This window comes from Lissotriton helveticus, chromosome 1_1, assembly GCF_964261635.1.
Source record: "Lissotriton helveticus chromosome 1_1, aLisHel1.1, whole genome shotgun sequence".
Taxonomy (NCBI): Eukaryota; Metazoa; Chordata; class Amphibia; order Caudata; family Salamandridae; genus Lissotriton; species Lissotriton helveticus.
Window position 1 is genome coordinate 891,507,200 of NC_136057.1, and position 22,008 is coordinate 891,529,207.

A 22,008-nucleotide genomic window follows, 5' to 3' on the forward strand; every position below is an offset into this window, starting at 1 on the left:
CTGTCCGCGTTGGAGGGTCAATTAAGAGATTTGGAGCATAGTCAGGAACCTAGTGTAGGCACAGTCGCCTAGCTTCAGGAATTGACTGAAGAATATAATACCCTAGCGGAGACAGAAATCAAATACTTATCCAAGCGTCATGTTGCTCGTGCCTATGGAGAGGGTGGTAGACCGGGTAGGGCCCTAGCAGACAAACTACAGCGAAGGGTGGCGTATTCCCCCATAACTACAGCGAAGGGCGGCGTATTCCCCCATAGAGCACATCGTACATGGCACTGGTGCATCGCATCATACTCACGAGGCCATTGTAGAGCAGTTCAAACAATTCTATGAGTCGCTGTACTCCACCAGAGGGAGCATGGTGGAGGACGCCATGTCGGACTACCTCCAAGACACGGCCATTGGGTGGTTATCGGATGGCCACAGGAAATAGAGGTGCCTATAGATAAGGATATTAAACAAGCATTTGCAATGCAATAGGTCTCGCATTATGAAAGTTTGAGCTATTGGTCTTGTAAATGACATTTTTTTTATTTATGTGTTGATTTTGAAAATAGCTAAATTAATAGCTTTGTCATTTTCAATGCCAATAGTTATAACTTTCGCACATGTGACGACTATAGCATTTGTAATGCAACATGTTTTGTATTTACGTGACTTAGATGTATTGATATTACAAATAGCAACGGCTTTTAATTTTTTTAAATAATTAATACTTAAATAAAAGTGATTGTAATTTATATTGGCAATAGCTTAAACTTTTGTAAATAACGTTTGTGAAGATTATGTTCAGTGTATTTTATTGTGATGAAAATCCAAGAACAGAAGTGAAATAACATCTTTTTGTGACATTTGTAATAAAGCTTGAAACATTGAGAGAACATAATTGAACCAGTTGTTGTTGAATGGTTGCACAGATTGATGCTGTGGTGGCGCCGAGTGATGCTGTGGTGGTGGCGCAGAGTGATGCTGTGGTGGTGGCGCAGAGTGATGCTGTGGTGGTGGCGCAGAGTGCACTCTGCACTCTGCACCCACAATCTGCACCCACAATCGCACTCCCGCATGCGCGCACATACGTTACCTGAGCAATGTGTTTATCATGTTACCTGAGCAATGTGTTTAGCATGTAACTTTAGGAAAAAATAAAATCACCAAAAAGTTGTCAACATTGCATTACTTCCTCCAAATCCTGTCATCATGCTTTCCTTAAATCTAGCCTGCAAGAGGGAGAAAGTCGCCATAAATTGAATGATGGCACAAACACTTTGAAGAGTGATTTGGAAAACGTAAAGGAAAACAGCTATAACATTAAATATCTACGAAGGAACAACATGAAATTGACTGTAAAGTACGAGGCATGGCAGAGTGTGAGGCATAGAAGAGGCAATCAGATAGGTAGGGCTTTGCAAAAGACAGCTGGATACTGAGACCGAAAAAAAAAACCAAGGCAGCGCTGGGAGGGGGGCTGGGCAGAAATGCGAGTGAAGTGTGAAGCAGTGGGCGGGGAGGCAGGAGCAAATGGTATGGGGAGCCTTTGAAGAGCAAGCCAGAAACACCAGGGGGGCGGAGAAGCAGATTGCCTAGGAGGCAGGCAGAAGGCTTGTGCATGTGCACATGCACTCGTGGAAAACCTCTTTTTGGGTGACCTTAGTTTAAGTCTTGGTTTCACTGCTATAGACTCGTCCTATTCCATTCCTGCGGAATGGGAATAGGCCGAGACCTAAAAAGCCATACTGTCTCTTCCTAATAATAAAACACCAGGGCCTGACTGCGGAATTTTACAAGCATACGCAGACATTCTTGTGCCACATCTATTGGAACTATATGCTGAGGCTCATGATACTGGACGCCTTCCCCCCCCCACCCTCCGCCAAGCCCTTATCATTACACTTTTAAAGCGTGATAAACCCAAAGAGAGCTGCGACTCATATCGCCCTCTTTCCTTAATAAACCTACATGCCAAAATCCTTGCAAAAGTGTTGGCCACCCGGTTGCAGCCCCTAATGCCCCTACTGGTGCTCCCCGACCAGTCGGGGTTCATTCCCGAGCGCTCCACCTCCCTCAACCTCCGTACTCTGTTCGCCATGTGTCATGTGTTAGATCCTGACTTGCCTGCGGTCGCTGTGCTGCTTGACGCGGCGAAAGCCTTTGATTCCATAGAATGGCGTTGTCTCTTTTTCATGCTGCGCCGGATGGGCTCCCCCCCAGTATATATTAGGTGGGTTCAAATACGGTACACTGATGTCTCGGCGAGAGAGAGAGTTGGTGGGGTCACCTCGGATCCCTTTCCTGTGCAGAGAGGCACCCGACAGGGCTGCCCCCTGTCCCCTCTCCTTTTCGCCCTCATCCTAGGATTTGTGTAGGTGGCTGTTTATTGAATCATTGACAACATCTGTTTGATATGCGGCTATTGTTTGACCTGTTACACACTCTAGTTCTGTTTTTCTTGAAAAGAAGTCATTGTACTGTACCGCTGTATTGTGACTGCACCATGTACTTTCTAAACAATGCTTCCAAATAAACAAATTTAAAAAAAAAAAAAAAAGTCTGTGCTTTTAATACTGTTCCAAGATCTGTTTAGAATCTGGATCTTAGGGCCTTTCTCTACCATTAGACGGGCATCAAGGAGAATTTCAAATTGAAGTCCCATATGATCCGTCCAGGTCAAAGGCAGTATGCCCGTAAACTGTAGATTGGGATGATTTGAGAAGATCCCAACTAGAGTGTGTCCTGCCAAGTGTGTAGGGCTCGTCACCTGTTGGATCAGGTCAGCACTCCTCATCAGGTCTGTGGGGGCTACTGTGTCAGAGTCCTCCAATACCTCTATATGGTAATTAAATCCCTAGGATAGTGAAGGAGTCTGAGCCCATCCCCTCTTCCAGCAGGTTCCCAATGGAAGATGTGGCGGTGCGTCCGAGTCCTGGAGGTCTATATACCAGGATGCCTTTAAACGTGTGGCGACTTGTTAATTGGAAGCCAAAGGTGAGTGCCTCACAGGCCAAGTTAGAGGCTATATAGTTTTAAAACCACGACTGGAAAATTCTTTGGGCATTTCAATGTAAAATCTGCTGATTGCAAATGACAGTGTACTGCTACTCTATGCATTAGTTATGTATTTATTAAAAGTGATCGTTTTTTTTTAAACAGGAGTTTTGAAACATTCCTGCCCCTGCACGGATGACAATGGGGTTAATGAACTGGGGCAAGTCAGTAGTCATGTGTATCCTATATGTGGCTAGATTTGTATTACATATGGAACAAAAGTTTAGTCTATTAAACCAAACAAGAATTTTCCTTACAGGAGACAGCTGAACTCACATATTTGAAGGTGCGCTCATATGTGATAAAGAAGAAAATGACGTCTCAGTGAATTAAAATATTTGCCCAGGATCACATATTTTGAAACCAGTATATGGGCCAAGAGCATAATAATTAGGTCGAATGGATTAAGTCACTAGACCTGCAGGTCTAGTAATATTTTGGGGATTTTTCAGACCTGTCTTCGCAGTGGTTCCCAGCTCATTTTCCCTGCAACTGTGCAATCAGCTCTTCATGAGCATGTGACGGGAGCCGTTATTGTGTGAGACAATGTGGCAACGTGCAAGTTGGCAGTTCCGGTGTTATGCTGAGGCTGGAGGCGTAACCGGGGGAGGGCCTGCTGTCTTGTTTTTTCTTTTTTGCACTTCTTGGTCTCCAGTTTGAGGGAGTCCTGGCTTCAAGTGTGTCTAGAGGTATTGAGGAACTGAGCTTGTTAGTCAGCTAGGTGGGACGAGAATCATGATAGTTTTGTATAGATTTCAGCTTATTTTGAAGATGGTGCAGGTTGGCGAAGGGAGCTAGTGTGGTACCACCATGTGGGTAGGATTGATATTGCCATATTAGTTTAGGTTCTTGGCGGAACGTGCTACAACATGCAGGATTCCAGTAAGGGGAGTCAAAGTCAGATCTGGGAAGCTGTGTAGCAGGGTATGACAGTCAAGTCTGAGGTCACTTTCTAGGGGGAATCATTTCAGGTTATCATGAGAGAGCGGGTAGAAGGATGCCTTGGCTTGTGTTCTTAGAAATGTGTTCCTTCAGGGTAAAATTGGTGCTGCAGGTGACATGGCACTGGATGCAAGTTCGCGGTTCCATTTCATTATGGTTCATGTCTATGAGCCAGTATTGACTAGTTACTGGTACAAATCAGGTCTTGGCTGGGTTGAGCTTAAGGAAGGTGCTGGGCATCCAGGTTTGAATGAGGTGCATGCAGTGTTTGAGTCACTAGATCTCTCAAGTGGAAGAGACTTTGAAGCAGAGTGATGCGGGTGAATTTTGATGCTGGTATCAGCGAGTAGAAACTCAATGGTTTCCATATTGAGGATGAAGATAAATGAGGACAAGATGGCTCCAAAAGTGACAGGGATCTTCTAGGAAGGAACAGGAGGTTTCCATTTGAATGCACTGGTATCAGTTGGATAGACAGAAGGAGAAGCAGTGAAGTAGCTAGTGAATTCCATGCACCAGATGCTTTGCCAGGGAACTGAGAGGACAACGTTACAGAGTAATGAACATATTTTGATGTGCATGCATCCATTTTGAGTAATTGCGTTTATTTAGGAATCGTAGTGCTTTCAGGCCACAGCAAGGAGGAGTAACCAGAGAGACAATCTGAATACAGGGCGAGTCTTATCCATTTGAATAGGTCTGGGGAAAACAACAATTAGGCACATGTATATTTAATAGCACAACTTTCACATGGGCTATGAGGAACTGACATTTAATGTTTCTCAAGTAAAAGACTAATAATTTCATTTGAGTGGATTGGGTGCCCTTCCGGAAAGGGTATGCCTGTAGTTTGACAAGCTCACCAGCAATTTAAAGTGACAAATTGTGAGCATCAATACAAGCCTGAGGAACAAACCCCTGAACTGTCTTATCTTCCTGTTCCAAGGGCTATATCATAACTAGGCCATCAATGTAGATGTTTAACATGTGCTGTGAATGTGTGACGCCATGGCTCACCTAAAATGGCAGTTTAAGCAGAGCACGCTTCCTCCAGATCGATGTAATCCTTCTATAATTATGTGTTCACCATCACCGTCATGCGCAAGAGATTAAGTCCAGCAGTACAGGGCCAGCATAACTAAGCGGGTGTTCCAGAGGGACATTGTGGGGTATGCGACCTCTACTTCGGCATCCTCTATTGAATCCACAGGGAGCAGCCCTGTTGACCCAATCACAACAGGGGATTGTGGCAAGCCAGAAGAAGCTCCCGCATTCATAACGCAGCCTAAAAATATAAAGAATGCCTTATACAAATGCTGTTAAGCCATGACAACTCGAAATGCATGACAGAGAGGCAGAGGTGATACCAACCATCAGCATATTGGGGCAGTGGGAACGGGACGCGCCTTCTGCTACGACACACACAGTAGCCATGTTTACCTTTGATGCAGTGACCGAAAGCTCCTTGGTGAAGGCTGAGCTTCCACAACTAATGCAGCTTTATCAAAACAGTGTCTTCTTAAGTCTAAACCAATTCAAGGAAACTTAACACTAATCTCTTAGGTATGTGCAAGAATTTTAAGACCAACACACTACAACCTGGCTGTCCATATCCCCAAACAGAGGTCCCTGAACACGAGCCCTTTACACAGCCATTTTTTTCAATGGCTAGAAGTTGGCTGCCAAACTGCAAGAAAAGACCAATGCCTAGCTGGCGGACATGAGGATGGTGGCTAGGATCAATTGGGAGGTTAACATCTGGAAGGAAATTTCAGTTGCATAGATGAAGTTCCAGTGTATGCAGACAATGATGATATCACCTAACCACAGACACAAACATACACTTTAAAGACATACATCAGGTATATCATATGCTTGAATCAATGTGGGTAACAATGGCTCATCTAAAATGGCAGTTTGAGCGGAGAGCGCTTCCTCCAGATCAATGCAAGAAGGGCCTAAGAAGATTCAGATTTGCAATGGTCAGCCACTAGTCCATATTCGGTCTGCTGAACATAAGGAAATTCTTTTGCTTCTGGGTTACTGAATGCAGGGGGTGAAGAGAGATAACAGAAACAGGGGTGAGGATACCATGCGGGAAGGCCGCGAGGCAAGAGGAAACTGGTCTAAATTTGCTCAACTAGACAAGGCAGGATAGGATAGGAGAATAGTGTCTCAGGAAACACAGGGGAAATGAGCCACAATATGTTACTGGCTCTGGCTAACAAGGATAATGTGAGAGGGCTGACAATTAAAAAGCAGGCAAATGGTAGTGGGAGCAGGGACCTGGAGTGTACAGGCAGGTACAAAACAGTTTTATAGGAGTGTTCTATCATATGAGAAATGTGCTGTTTAAGTAGCTCCATGAACTAAGAGTTCAGCGGGACTACTTAGTGTCTGGATGCATTTATGGTGTCCATCCGAATCCGCACCCTTTCAGCGTATTCTTGCCTTAAATGTGGGGGAGGAACCTCAGGCAAACTTACTTGGTGGATGGAGGAATGGCAGAACTCCTGATCGAGCAATCCAATGGCTCAAGACTGAATAGATTCCTAAAAGCACCTATATCGAGAAATGTATCTCGGACAAACTTGGCAGACTCCTCACCAACTCTCTGCAAATGTAAGATATCTTTCCTTTGTTTGGAAACCTTTTGAAGATCAGCAGCGGCCCGTGCAATTAAGAGCAGTGGGGCCAGGCTGTGGGGAGGGGAAGTCGACAGGCAACCATGAGGGAAAACAAAATAATTGTTCCCTCCTCGCCGTCTGTAAAAATTCCCCCCTCTAACCCCACCCGGCTCTACCGCTCTTACCTACACGGGCTGCTGCTGTTCTAGATCATTACTTCAGAAGACTGTTCAGGCATAGTTCTTGGTTCATCCCTGAAGCCAGACATGACGATACAATCCGGAGGCCCATGCAACGGAGGTCCAAGGGTGCATGGCACTATGAGTTAATCGAGACGGAGATTTGAGACTGACACAAATTCAAGTTATGATTTTAACGTACTAAGCAATGAAGCCAATGCATCACTTTTATGAAAGTTTTAACTAAGAGAATGATGGTGCTTGTATTGAAAGCTTTACTTTTTTATGCCTTAAAAAATACACTTTAATGCAAAAATAATGAACATAAAAGGGGAAAAGAATCGACCAGAAGGAAAGCAAATTAGCAATGTAGCTAGGAACTCTGCCATAATCCCTCCACACATCAGGTTTTCCCCGTCATTCCTGCACTTCAGCTAACAGCAGATTAAAAGAAATCTCCACAAGGCGGACAACATTCACCGTAGACATATCTTCTTCCACTACAACAGCCTCAAGACCTAGAAACATGGCTTTTCCAAACAGCCCCATCCTCCCAATGTACGAAGAAAATCATAAATTGTTTCTTATGATCCATTTAAGTGCACGGTTCTGCAGTTCGTGGATTTGAATCACAAAACGTGCAATACATTAAACAGGAAAAACCAAATATGTGCATGTCCAGAACTATCAATTGCCAACATATATAGGTCCCAGTGAAGGGTTGAAAGGACTGTAGAGACCTCTGGGGAATGACCATTATGGTAACTGCTAAGCTTGACAAACCTCTAACGGAATGTGGGTCCTAGTACACTAACCTCAAGAAGAAAATCCTGGCTAAAGTGCTGTGTACTCATATTGCCATGGTGATACTTTCGGAAGGGTGTGTTGACCAAAATGGCCTTATACTAGGCAGAAGCTCTAGGCATTGCCTTCGTTGGATGCGCTTGCAGTGGCCTGCTCCAACGAACTGTCGGGTGACACCGCACATCTCCTGATAAATATAGAATGGGCCTTTGATGCTGTGCACAGGTCCCATCTCCTGCAAAAAAATGCAATTTAGACCTAAATTTAAGAAATGGGTGTCCATACTGTACATGGACCTTTGGGGCCCAGGGTCGAGTAAAATGAGCCCTATCGCAGGAATTCCCTATAGAAAGAAGCACTCGACAGGGCTGCCCACTTTCCCCCCTATTGTTTGATCTAGGAGCCTCTGGCAACGCTCATCTGGATGAATGCTAGACTCAGTGAGGGTGAGAGCAAAGGATTGTGTTTTACTATATGAAAATGATATGCTCCTCTTCATTCAGAGACCCCAAGACAGCATCCTGCGGCTCAAAGATTCTGACGAAATATGGGGGAAGCATTGGGGCTCAAAGTTAAAAGGGGCAAGTCAACACTGGTACCCATACGAGGGGCAGTAGATCGGGGAGGGGAGAGATTCTGGTTTGTGGGTGGCAGACGATAGTTTCCGCTATCTAGGCATGACTGTGGTCTTCACCCAACAGATACAGGGAACTCAATATTGCCCCAGTAACCAGTTTTCTTTGGGTGGGAAAAACACTTGAGTGTCTTGTGAGAATTGTAGGTTCTATTCGTTTGAGGTGGGGTTAGACAGGGCAGGTGTTAAATTGTACTATTGGACCTCACAGCTGGTGAATATTAACTACTGACAGGACAGAGGAGACCCCGCTCATAGTCTGGAATTGGAGCTGCTGCACCCATAAGGTGTATATCAAGTCCCCACCCAAGTCCCTGTTATGTGCAGGTATTCAGCTCTCTGCCATATGAAATGGTATGGTACCTTTATAGGGGTAACACCTCTCGGGCGAGGGACATGGCTGGCAGAAACAGTGGGTCATGCAGGATGTCATATTAGGGACCTTAAAGGTATATCTACGTCGGAAAACATCTTGGGGGGTGGGGGGCAAATCCGATCATTCCAGGAGCGAGCGGTTGAATTTCATCTACACTTCTCTCAGTTCTATAGGTACCTACAGCTGCAACACGCTCCGGAAGACTACATAGAGAAATTGGGCACCCTCCCGGAATTCAACCAGAGAGAATGTAAGTTGGTAAAAGAGGACCTGGGAAGGGAGGCATCTCCTGATTATATCAAACTGTAGAAGTTAAGACACCGGACCCATTAACGACCCTCAGGGCAAGGTGGGAGGAGGATAAGGAGTGGATCGAGATGAAAATTGCCCTATGTGCTTTGGCCTCATTCAAGTATTTCCACCGGATCAACTAGGCACCAGCATGGCTGGCATATGGGCCAGAGAGTCTCCGGTGTTGCCACTCCTCGGGTTCCCTTAATCACGTACATGAGGAATGGCCAGTTGCACAAGTGTACTGTCAAGAGGTCAACAGACTGGGCAGGCATTAAGCTCTAAGATCCCAAAACTATTCTACAGGGGACCATGGAAACAATGGGGGAGTCCTGTGCAACACAATTTTATTGCTATAGCTTACGTGGTGTTTAAAGAGACCTGGCTATGCACTGGAGAGGAGAACAGGCCCGCCACTGCAGGAATGGGTTAGGGGCATAGACTGATGCCCGCCACTGCAGGAATGGGTTAGGGGCATAGACTAATGTGCTGAAATGGAAAAACTGGTATTAAAAGCACAAGGTGTCCTGGGTGTCTGAGGTGAAGTGTAACGGTTGGATTATGAGTTGAGCAGCAGGTAGGCTCCTGGTGGGGCTGCTGTACATGGATTATCATCCTGCAACTAAAACTGAATAAATAAGATAAAACGACACTTCGGCTACTTGAACATCATTACTACATATCCCACCGCATCATGAAAGGAAATGGGCCCGCATGCGCTATACAGGACCTACGCTTGGCCCATCACTCATTCACACAAGAGGGACTCGCACTTTTCAACAATATGTGTATCCAAATGACACTGGAATGTGGATTATATTTTGCTTCGACAGCACGAATTGTTTCTATCCTTATTGCCTGGAAATAGAACGTAATGACACTGAGGCCGGCGCTCTATTTGGTATTGTTGACACTGATGTGCAAAATCAATAAAATGTTATTTAAAATAAAGGGGGGGGACAGCACATACGACATACGTGGAGAAGCGTGGCTCAATGGTTAGAGCAGGCAGACCCTGATGCAGAGGTCTGGCCCGGGACCAGGGTTCAATTCCCGCCTTGGCGGTTCTTGGACTCAATTTCTCCGGCCCAGATAATTCTCGCCTCGGTGCCTAGTCTAATCATGGGTCCCACTCTGTGACTCTGGGCAATAGCTTGCTTAATCTCCACAACGGTCCCAGCCGCGCTTGGATGCCTGGCTTCACCTTGGGGGTGCCCAGGAGTGGACATCTCACAGGGAAAGCCAGGAAGGGTTCCACAGCAGTATACATACAGCGCCAAGAGACCCCGAAATGGGGTGACAGTTGCGCTTTACAAGTACACACACATTTACATATGAACGCTTAAATATCCTTCTAGGCGCAAGGCGGATTTGTTCCCCACCCCTCCCACTTCTGACTGACCACGCCAACATCTAGAAATTCAAACGTGTGAAGAGTAGTGCAGTCAAAAAAGTAAAAGGAATATGCAGTAGAATGTTATCTGCATTTAACAAAAATGTCGCTAACACAATGTGGGGGGGGGGTAAGGTGTAATGGGGCAAGAACACAGCTAGCTGTACACCCTGTATCTGCGATACCGATATGCATACACTACAACACCAATTCAGGAGGAGAAAGGAAGTGGTCAAGATGACACGTTCAAGCGCACGTACTGATAACACCAGATTATTTTTGCCGACTAAAGCGTGGTCCTTCTGAGGGTAGATGCAGGCTGGTTAAACCGTGGAAGTCGCATCCCCCCCAAAAAATAACTTATTCCAAGGAAACCTGGAATAACGCGCTTACACCCTGCGGAAACGCGTACAACAAATACTTGCAGTGTCAATGACCCCATTTCCGACCTGTGGCCAAAGTCTAAAAATAAGAGACGAAGACGACGGTTTCGCGCACTGACCCGGTTGCGGACAGTTCTCAGATCATGTTAAATACATACGGAGGGGTACGCTTAACGCATTTGGCAAATCCCCACGGCCGCTGACCAGGCCAGGCCTGCCGCAGTGCTCAGTCGGAGAGCGTGAACACTGGTTCTTGTTGATCGGACCCGTCGAGGATGCAGGATTCCTGTCCGGGTGTGTACCTGTGCCGCGCACCGCCTTCTGTCGATTGAGAGGATTCCGACTCTTACCTTTTCCGGTTAGTGAGCGGCATCCGAGGCTGAGGCGGTTTACAAGACCGCTGTCGGCGAGGACACTTCCGCCGACGAGAACCACCCGAGCAGTACTCTGCAACAAGAGCACATCGCTTCCTGCGTCCCTCTCCAGCGTTTTTTTCCCCTGTGCACTGCGTATCTGGTGGGGCGCTTTCCGCCCTACAATAGCCACCCGGGAAGTATTCAACGTCACGTGCTCGCCCTATCGCTGGTTCTCTTCAGCAGCAGTCTCCGTGCTTTGTCGGTCTTTGGTTTTCCATGTGCCCAGAATGTCGAAGGCCACAATCTCTCGTGTGCGTGCGAAAGCCCACACTTTAACCAAATCTTGAAAAACTCAAATTTGGAATAGTTGTGTCTCTCTCATCCAAGGTTCTGCAGCTAGCGCCAGTCCTAAGTAAAATAGGATGGAGGGGAGGCCTGGGGGCTATAATTACGAAAGTAATTCACTTTGATGTCACAGGAAGTGACGTCACAATAAGCAATTTCACACTATGGCTCACTTAAAATGTAATTTGCCTATATTACAAAAACAAGCTAAAATTGTCATGTTTAAATGTGAAATTAACATTTTAGTTTTGTATTTATGTTTTCCACCCATCAATTTGTAATTAAGCTCAGAAATGTCCAAAAGGGACAGTAGTTTAAGAAAGAGGAATAGAACTAGCTGTTACATCTTTAACCCCTTCGCTGCGGCCGCGATTTCCCCCGTGTGCTGTAAACAAACGAACAGGGCGGGGCCGTGACGAACCCCAGCCGTCATCAGCACACGCCCACCGCGGGGCGTGACCGCTGGGGTTCGTCACCAGCATGGGGGGGGGGGGGTTAAACCACCTTTAGAGAGTAAACATATTGTGCTGGGTGCATTTTTAAAATAGTAAAATGTTGTAATGTCATTTCTTGTTTTCCTCCTTTTCACCCTGGCTTCCCTCTTTGTCCAGCTTGAGCATATTTAGAATGTTATATGATGTCACATAATGTGGGGTGACTCGTGAGTCAGTTGACTTCAGGCTGAGCAGAACGAAGCTGCTCCTGGTGGGTCCTTCTCACCAACTTACTTACTGGCCTACCTACTACCATGGCTACTTTCCTTATCACCTCTGTAACTGATCCATCTAATAAACTACAACTTGGAACCACTACCTGGCCTCCTGTGGACATCAAACTACGAAATTTTGGCGACGATCTGTTCTTCAAACTGTGCGTTAATTCAAATTCTATGGACCTACAGTTCAAGTAACCTTCCCACAGCAACTAAGAAACCTACTAATACTACAACTACATCAATGAACTCAAGCTCAAAGTACCTACGTATGTTTCTTCTAAAGAACTTGCCAGCCCCAGCCCCACCAGTGACTATGTCACACCGGTCAGCCTCAACTCGGGCGTGCCAGTTTTCCACCTCACTTAAGCTTGGTGAGTTACCCACTGCTTGTGTTTTATGATGTTATATTCGTTCTGCGACTTTGCTACTACTGGCCTCTGTGTTCCTAGCGAAGTGTAGGCACATGTACTTTGTGTCCTGATGCGCGCTAGTTTATCTGCCCCCTTTCATTTACAATGGCTCAAACAATAAACTGCGTGTTTGCCTTGCCCTGTGACACACTTGTTATACTGTGTATGTCATTCTGGGAAATCGATTTGCTCGTTTTGGACAGTGGCCATGTAATTTCTTTGGGAGCCGTCACTTCGAGTCAGGCGGGCAACTAGAGCCAAATTTCGGGGGGGGGCTGGAAAATATTTCGGGAGGGGGGGCTAATTCTTCCACCACGGACAGAGTGGTTGTAGAAGGGGTGAATACACAACAAAAGCCTCATTTACAAGTAAATGGTCTTTTAAAGACCTGTTAAGCACTCGGGTGCGGCTGCAATTTGATGCTTGCCAGCCCGTGAAGCTGTCTCCCCCGGGCTGACCCACACGACGGGGGAGGGGGGCTGAAGCCCCGTGAGCCCAATGGGTGATGCGCGCTTGCTTCGAATAGGTTGACGCCTCTTTTGTGCGACATGTGGCATGTTTGGGCTAATGTTACTAATTGGATATGTCGCATTTTTTTTAACTATGCAGCGCTTTACATATCAATAGTTCAAATTGTAACTGTCACCCACCTTCAATGGTCGCCTTCCGTCTTACGTCATTCCTTGCCTCCACGCGCAACAAAAGAGGAGCTCCTGTGACGTTCCTTCATTTTTTCCACCTTCGAGTAATGCCTATGTGCGTCAACAAGCCTAGAGCCTCTCGGCACAATGTCTAAAAACGTGCCGCCATTTTGGGATTGTCCCGTCACTGTTTGTTCAATATGATGTGGCTTTACGAGGATTCCTGTCTGCCAACCACATTTTTAAATTTTTTTGTTGGGGTTTCAATAAAGTTCAGTATGATGTTGTTGTCATCCAGCAGCCTTCAAAGGGACAGATGTTTTTTCGTCACACAGCAATTAAGGATTACACCCCTTCTTCATTTCATACATTTGTTGGACTTAGAACTGCATGCAACATTGACTCCTTGGCCTTCACTCAAATGTCTACGTCGGCACTCCGTCTCCAACTTTTGCTTCTCTTTGTGATTTCAGCAGTTCGGCAAGTTTTGACATAGTATTTCTACAACCAAGGTACTGTTCTTTTTTTCTTTCAAGCCTCTGCACGCCTTTTCACGATTACTGACCACAGTGACTACTATTATTTTACTTTATTATTTTCTTGGGACAATAATTGTTTTCGGGTGAGACATCGCTCACAAGCGCTTAAGACTTTCATGCAGACCACGGTGTCTATTTTATTTATTTCAGCGTATTATTTTCTTTGGACAGTATTTCTTTCTCAGTGTTTATAGGTTTCTAATGTTCGAATATTTTATTCATTCCCTTAGGGTCAACGGTCAAATATGCTTCTCTTGGGAGTATCTTTATTCTGTATGCAAGAGTGATTACAGATTTATTACGGTAATTTTTCTCTAACTTGGTCATCATTGGTGCATACCAACATTGCTTGCAGTTTTTTAATATAATTTTCATGAATATTAGGCAAGCCTTATCGTCTGTGTGGGAGGTTACATATACTTAGTTATACTTGTTCTGTCAATCTTATTACTTTTACCTCCTTTTCGTACACATGTACCCTGCTTTTATGCATGTTACTTGTTTTCATTTTAATCCTGAGTGCTTGCTGTTTCTTGTGATTTGCAGGATTTGCGTTGCTACAGCGCGGCTCCAGAAATCATTTCTAATCAATACTCACCATTTCCCCGAAACCTTAAAACTCACAAATCATGCATCAGTGGGGCCCCTAACACTGTGCATTTACCCTGTTCACTTACACTACACTTGGCTTCAAGGCTTTGGTGAATTGCGATGGAGAAATGCTGTAACATTTGGTGGAGCGTCTAAAACTATTTAACTATTTATTATTTACACCTGCAGATTTAAAACATTTTACCATGGTTTTATTCAGACTTTAATTATTTAGACACACCACCATAGTGGCAATGGATCTACTAGAATGAAAATTAGGCGTAGGTAGAATCAAAGACCAGCTTTTACTTCTTCATTTATCTAATTTTTATTCGGAACAAATCTTTATCATGTCTGACATATATGCATTAGTAAATCTTTATTCAGTAAAACTTAAACTTTATTTCAAAATGATCATTTTATTTAGAGCTCAAGAAAAATCGCTTTATTGTAGAAGACAGTTAAAGTTTAGCAAAGAATAGATAGTTCCAATTTCATTCTCTCCTAACATCTCTAACTAACACCCTCATCTTATCGTTTAATCCTGCAAAGCAAACAAGTATATAATCAATTAGAATCTTACATCTAGGAATCGGTCAGCATTCGGGCAGCATCTCCAGTAGAAATCGGAAAAGCGACCCCTTCTAGCTAAAACCACCAGGGGTTTTTATACCCTATTTCTCCAACTTAATATATCTAAATTGTAACTACCATCATTTATTTGGTCCCTCATTGGACAAAATCGGGGTGGGTGAACATCTCTTCACCATTACAGCACCATTTTCACAATGTGTCAGCGAAAAAATAATGGGTCTTTGTTTAAGTCAGTCCGTAGTCTAGGTGCTTCCTTGCATTTGAAACATGCATCAACTCTCCCAGGCTCTAAGCATTACATCGTCCATGCTTGGCACCCATCCTAGGTTCCGGGCCATGGTAGCCTTGAACCTCCTCGAGCACAGGCAGTTCACTCTGACTTGCAGGTTTTTGGCACGCCTGCGCACTTCAGCTATTGCCCACAGTTTACCCGAGCAGCCATCTTTCGCATAGGCCTCAGAGGCCACTTTTGAAACTATCGTAAAAACAAACACAGATTTATGTTAATTATTGAATTTAAACCTGTTCTGTTTACCTCCGACCTAACTAATGTTTCCCAGTTAGTTGTTACCTAGCAAATAAGCCACATAAATGCATTTTATACTTACATTTCGACCTCTTCACCACATAAATGAATACAATAAGCACATTTAAATTGCGTTTTGGTTATTTTTCAAGCTGTGCATTAATTCACAATACAATAACAGTACATATTAGCTACTTTTTATTGCAATCATGCAAGCAAGTTAGTTCTCCCCGTGTGTAATAATAAAATAATGTGTGCATTTTACTCTATGGTTGGTTAATCTTGCAAAACGTGCATTTAGTAAATATTAACATATTGGGACATTAACTTTGCGAGAGGTACACAAAATTTTGCGTTTGCCACCTCGCTTCATCAATTCCCTCATCTGGTGATTTTATCACCAAATAACCCTCAACATTTTGGAAAATTTAGCAGAACATGTTTCAACTTCTTTTTGTTAATGTCATCTATACTTTTGTCTCTTTCTCTTTCGAATTTTTGAAAACCTTTTCTTTTACTTCCTCCATTTCTATCTCATTCTTTTCTCTCATTCTTGCTAATCGTTCTTCATTCCTTTTCTTTATCAAGTTTCTGAAATCTCTTCTACCTTTGTATATACAGCATAACGTTATCATAAGGATTACTACCACTAAGAATGTTATCGGTATTAGTATTTTACCTATAATTGAACTACCTATTTCTTGAAACCAATGCGTAATTGCTGAGAAACTTTTACCCAGTCTTTCAAGGACACCTTCAACCTCCAGTTGTTCAATTTCTTTATGCAAATCTGTAATATTTATAATATACTTTTCAATGTTTTGACTTTTATCTGGAATATAAGTACAACAATGTTGAACTTTCAATATTCCACAGACTCCTCCCTCTTTTGCTAAAATTATATCAAGGGCAAGTCGGTTTTGCATAACCATAGCTCTCATAGCAACCATTTCAGTATCCACCATTAGGAATCCTCCTGCTGTGTCTGTTGATAATTTATCAACTATTGTAGACAATTTTCTGATTCTATTTGCATTAAACGAAATTCCCACTGCTGGTATCAGTGCTCCAAATACATCACCTATTATTTCTAACACAGTATCTCTTCTTTTTCTACTTAAAACTTTACCTATCTCATGCTTTCCATTAGTACCTCTATCTACATGGAAAGTTTTAGTAAAGACCAAACCCACATAACATGTCCCATACCAGTGATGTGGCAGTCTATATTAAGCTCTATTCCCACATATGAAATAAATTCCAGGAAAAACAGGATCATTTCCTCCTTTAAATCCCCAACCCCCTATAATTCTATAGGTATCCTCACATTCACTTGCACCCACAAAATAATTGTCATACATCGAATTGTCTCTCCTAATACAAAATTTTCCCAACATTGGTGCATCTATATTAATTGCTACATTCACATTTTTATCCTCAATGTTCTCATCATCAAATGTATAGTATTTAGACTTTGCATGTTTCATCTACTCTACCGTTTGTAAGCAATTCTCCTTTCCTCAACCATGTTTAAGAATGCCTTCTCTTCAACTCTCATTTTACATGTCAAATTATTATTAAATGCATAATCCTGCGTTAACTCATATACTTCTAGAAAATATTCTCCCATTACCTCTGCATGTTTTCTTTTATTTAAGGTATTGTCAATCTTTAACTTTGCAAATATCTCATCTACATTAGAGTAATGATACTCCAGTTTCCCAGTCTTGTAAAACAAACTTGCAATTACACTACAAGTTACTCCATATGTAAGAGGAAGGTGGTGATAGGTCACCCCTTCTGACACTGATGCTGGCAATTTTACGCAAACATAACAGTCATCAACATTCATAGTTTTTATATACTCAAGCAATAACTTTGAAAAAGTTTCTTGGTGTAATCACTGATGGATCTATCTTGATGCAATTCTGGTTTATATACATGAGTCTCATGCACCTTTTCTTTCTCACTTTGTTTACTTGAACTCTCATGTGGCTTTAGTTTTGTTAAATTACTTTGGAAAGGAATCACAATAGCTAAAATTACCCACAATATCATCAACAACCCCATACATATTGTAAAGCATCTACACCATTTTCTAAAAATAGAACACTTCGTTCTATGATTATTCATTGTCATTTTCCCTAACACAGTTTCTTCGACCTTGTGTCACCTATACATTTGACACCACTTAGCACTCTAACAAGTTTTTCTTCGACCTTATGTCAGTTTCTATTCTAAATTATACTATAATTAGATTTTCTAACAAGTTTTCTTTGACCTTTTGTCAACTCCGACCTCTTCTATATTTACAAATCTGTCTCACAGGACTTCAGACTTTTTATTAGAATATCATATACTTTGAGCACCTAACTTTCTATTTCTTTAATTGACGTCTTTACTCACTTTTCCCAATTGGCTTTGGGTTGTACAAGTTTTCTTGACTACTATTAACTTCAACAATTGGTGGCAGTACAATGTATGTCCACTCAGGTGATTTGTACCTCTGATTTGGACGTCTTACTCTTTTAGGCCTTTGAATAGTCTCTATTTTCTTTCCCAATGTTTCTTTCTGGCTAGAGATCTCATTCACTTGGTCTTCTTGCTCTTTTGTTTTGTTCACTATTTTGAATCTTAATCCTCCAGTTCCTTTAGGCCACTTGTCTCCTTTGCAAACTTTCTTAGTCTTTGGCTCTATCGTATTATGCTCCACTCTCCAAGCTCTTTTTCTTGTGCTTTTTCTTAATGGAGTTTCATCTGCACTGTCATCAGTTTCACTTTTAGTGTCTTCTACTGTATCATTGATTATGATCTTTACAATGTCTTTGTCTTCATCAGTTTCAGTTCTCTCTACTGTTACTCTGTTAGGAACACCTTCATAACTGCTACTTGGAATCTCATCCTTGTCGTGACTTACTTCCTTTTCTCCAGTTTTAGGATTTCCGTTCCTGCTTTCAGAGTCTTCAGTTTGCTTTTTAGTTTTCTCTTTTTCAACAACTTTTTCTTCACGTTCTTTTGCGTCTTTACTGGTGCTTGTCTTTACCGATTCTCGACCTTCAAGTTGATCTTCTGAATCTGGTATTTCAACAATCTCCATTTCACCTTCACCTTCAGACGCAGAACTGGCTTCTGATACTTCCAGATGTCGACGTTCCTGTCGATCTTCAATATCTGGATCCTTTTCTGGTTCACCTTCAGAATCAGAGTCAGTTGTACTTTCACCGTCGTATGGGTACTCAGGTTCAGGCACACGGATGGTGTGACTAGCATGAACCCACCTTTTCAGTCCAGCACACTTAACTGCAATAGAACTGACCAAGATCACTTGACGTGGTTTTTGCCACCTTGGTACCAGACAATTCCTTCTGCGATGAACTTTCACTCGTACCCAGTCCCCAGGGACTAGATCATGAGCTGGAAGTTTCTCTTTGGTATTTGATTCAGTTCCCACCTGGTGGAGCACAGAAGTTACAACATCAGAAAGATTCTTGCAGTAATCCAGAATGATGTCATCATTTATGGTTAGCAACTTATTAACTGGTACATAAGCCTGTCTCATCACCCTTCCCATCAAGATTTCGTGAGGACTTAATCCAGTTTTTCTGTCAGGTACGCTTCTTAATGTCATTAACACAAGTGGCAAAGCATCTGGCCACTTCATTCCTGTTGCCAAACACATCTTTGCAATTCTATTTTTAATGGTTCCATTCACCTGCTCAACTACTCCTGAAGCCTCAGGTCTATATGCACAATGTAGCTTCTGGCGAATGTCCAGAGCTTCACAAATTATCTGCATCAACTCGTTTTGAAAATGCGGGCCTCTGTCCGATTCAATCGTGACCGGGAACCCGAAACGTGGTATTATCTCACGCAAGAACAGTTTAGCAACAGTTAATCCATCATTCCTTCTCGTGGGGAAAGCTTCTACCCATCGAGAGGATAAACAGATTATCACAACAACATATCTGAGTCTGTTGCATGAAGGTAACTCAACAAAATCCATCTGAACTCTTGTAAATCGGCCACCCTCCCGTCCTATGGTTTCCAAACTTACAACAGTTTTTCTGTTTGGATTGAATTGCTGGCAGACCAAGCATCTTTGACACAAACTTTTAGCAATCATTCTGAATTTAGGATTATACCAAGTCTGCCTAAAGAGACGAATCATAGCGTCTCTGCCAATGTGTGCTTGACAATGGTACATTCGGGCATATCTGAAATCATGCTATCGGGCATTACTGGTCTTTCATCTTTGTAAACCCAAATTTCATCTTCCTCCCTTTGTCTGCAACCTGATTTTAACCAAATATCTTTTTCTTCTGTTCCTGCATCTGCTTCACTTCCTGCCAAGTTTCCACTACAGTGGTTAGCATTAAAGGACTTGGAACATGTTCTTCAGTTTTCTATCGATTGATTGAAATTTGATTCTTGGCGCAATGCTTTGCAATTGCATCAGCGTAACTATTTCCTCTGGTGATATAATCCTCTCCTTTCTTGTGAGCAGAACATTTTACCACAGCCAATTTCAGGCAACTGTATCACATCAATCAGTGTCTTTACAAACTCTGCATTTCGAATGGGTGTTCCTGCAGAGGTTAAATAACCTCTCTGGGACCAGAGCTGTCCATAATCATGAACAACTCCATAACCATATTGACTATCAGTCACTATGGTTACTTTCACTTATTTTCCCAATTCACATGCTCGTATCAAAGCAATTAACGCCGCTATTTGAGCAGAATGAATTCCTTTCAGACAAGATGCTTCCAGCACTTCTGCCACTGTACAAACAGCATATGCAGCACTTAGAACACCACTCTCTGTTTTCAAGTATGATCCATCCACAAACATTACAAAATCTGATTCAAGCAAAGGTTCATCTTTAATGTCTGGACGAGGCTTTGTGCAATATTCCAGAACATCCAAACACTTGTGATCAAGCTAACCTTTCACTTCTGCTTCAACTGTATCAGGTAACAGTGTTGATGGGTTGACATTCACACATCTTGCAATTGTCACAATCTCAGCTCCCAAAATTATTTTCTCATAACGTGTCATTCTGCTGTTTGTCATGTACTGAGTCTTTGCTCTTGTGAGGAGAATCTCCACTGAATGAGGTACATAGACTCTCACAGGAAATCCCATCACAATTCCTTCACTTTGCTCCAGATTTACACTGGTTGCTGCTACTGCTTCCAGACAACCTGGCAAAGCCTTTGCAACAGGGTCCAAAACAGCTGAGAAATACGCAACTGGTTTTCTCATTCTTCCATGCCTCTGAATTAATACTGACAGAGCACATCCTTCTCGCTCACTGCAGTACAGTTCAAATTCTTTTTCGTAATCAGGCATTCCCAAAGCTGGTGCTTCACACAACTTAGTTTTTAGCTGTTCAAATGCTTCCATCTCTGTTTTGGTCAAAACAATAGGGTCTCTGATATATGCTTTTGTCAGTCTCTGCAATGGTTTTGCAATCAATAAAAATCCACTTATCCAATGTCTGCAATAACCCACCATTCCTAGGAACATTCTTACCTGTCTTTGAGTCTTGGGGGGGGCTGCATTCCTTGTATCATTTTAAATCTTTCAATTGTGACCTGTCTGATTCCCTTTGCAATCTTGTGGCCTAAATACTGTACTTCTTTCTGGCAAAACTGCAATTTTGATGGAGACACTTTATGTCCCTCCTCAGCCAAATGATTCAATAATGCTACTGTATCAATTATACAGGCATCCTTTGTTTTTGATGCAACCAAAAGATCATCAATATACTGTACCAACACAGATTCTCCAGGCATGCTCAGATTTTCCAACGATTTCTTTAGCAGCTGATTAAAAATCGATGGACTCTCAGTGTACCCTTGTGGAATTCTACACCATGCTAGGATACGATTTTGGAAACGAAACACAAAAATGTGTTGGCTTTCTGGATGCAATGGAACAGTAAAGAACGCATTGCATAAATCAATCACTGTGTACCATTCCGCATCATGAGGTATTAGGTACAAAATCACTACTGGATTCGGGACAATTGGACAACATGGGACAACAATTTTATTGACTTTTCTCAGGTCCTGCACAATTCTAAAGGTTCCGTTTGGCTTCTTCAATCCCATAATTGGCGAATTACAAGGACTACTCTCGATTTCTCTTAAAATTCCCTGCTCAATCATTTTGTCAATCACTGGAGTAATTCCTTCAATTACTTCGGCAGTCATTTTATACTGCGGTATATTCGGATAACTTGCACCTTCTTTTATGGACACTTTCACAGGATCAACTCCTTTCATCAAACCTATATCTTTTCCAGTGAAATCCCACACACTTTCTTTCACTGCCTCTTTCAGTTCAACAGGAATTTTCTCTTTATCAAAAACAGGAAACAGTTTGTCTTGTTCTGCCTCAATCATGAGCATTGTCAGTTTATACAAACTATCTTCATCTGGAGTCTGCAATTATATGCCATCTGGTGAACAGTATATGGCACAGTTCATTTTACACAATATATCCCTGCCTAACAGATTAACAGGACTGCTGTCGCACACCACAAACCGATGCATATCTTTATATGTCCCAATCTCTATTTATTTGTCTATTAGCTACACCTACAACCTGGATTG

General features: G+C 42.8%; 1 protein-coding gene across 2 annotated transcripts in view; it reads right to left on the minus strand.

Moving 5' to 3' along the window:
* The window catches only part of SCAF11 (SR-related CTD associated factor 11), an 864,597-nt gene extending 853,102 nt beyond the window's left edge, over window positions 1-11,495 (minus strand). For both annotated transcript variants that reach the window (XR_013607094.1, XM_078675739.1), the window contains exon 1: window positions 11,022-11,495. The gene's annotated coding sequence lies outside the window, so the exon portion shown is untranslated. The remainder of the gene's footprint in view (window positions 1-11,021) is intronic.
* Between the last annotated feature and the right edge of the window lie 10,513 nt (window positions 11,496-22,008).